This window comes from Halyomorpha halys, unplaced genomic scaffold, assembly GCF_000696795.3.
Source record: "Halyomorpha halys isolate HHAL.00 unplaced genomic scaffold, Hhal_1.1 Scaffold37.1, whole genome shotgun sequence".
NCBI classification, from domain to species: Eukaryota; Metazoa; Arthropoda; class Insecta; order Hemiptera; family Pentatomidae; genus Halyomorpha; species Halyomorpha halys.
In genome coordinates this window covers 759,864-760,437 of record NW_027106407.1, presented here as the reverse complement: position 1 = coordinate 760,437, position 574 = coordinate 759,864, and positions in this window count along the sequence as shown.

Below are 574 nucleotides of genomic sequence, written 5' to 3'. Positions count from 1 at the left end.
GTGGGTTACACATCTCCTGTTAGACTCCAGTATATAGTTGATCTTGGTCTTATTTAGTAAAAAAATAACTTTTATTTCATTCTAAGTTATTCATATTTTTCATATCATTTGTTTCTATTCATAAAATTAAAAAAAAACTTTATTATTTATAAGATAGTCATTTTCAACCCTTCTCTTATGATACGGGTTGGTTTGTAAGCACCAAAACACTGTCAACAGTGGTAACTCTTAAGTGTAATTGGTGGATCATATCACTGTATTACAATTTTTTTGTTTTTGTGATATGGTATTTGGTTCAAAGTCTTTTACTATGTCTCAATCAACATTGATAGATCTTGGTAGTTCTACAATCTGGTACTTCCAAGATATTTTGTTATTCTCAAAAATTATTTATAGTGTTGGGATTATATTGCTAAATAAAAATCAAGTTTTTTTGATGTCTTAGAATATATTTCACGACCTTCTAATTGTAAAACACACGTTTACAATTATAGCACAATTTCCAATATTGTGCGTGTATGAGCAGCTTTATCTTGCATAAAAACCATTTGATCCACTAATGAATACGTTTAAT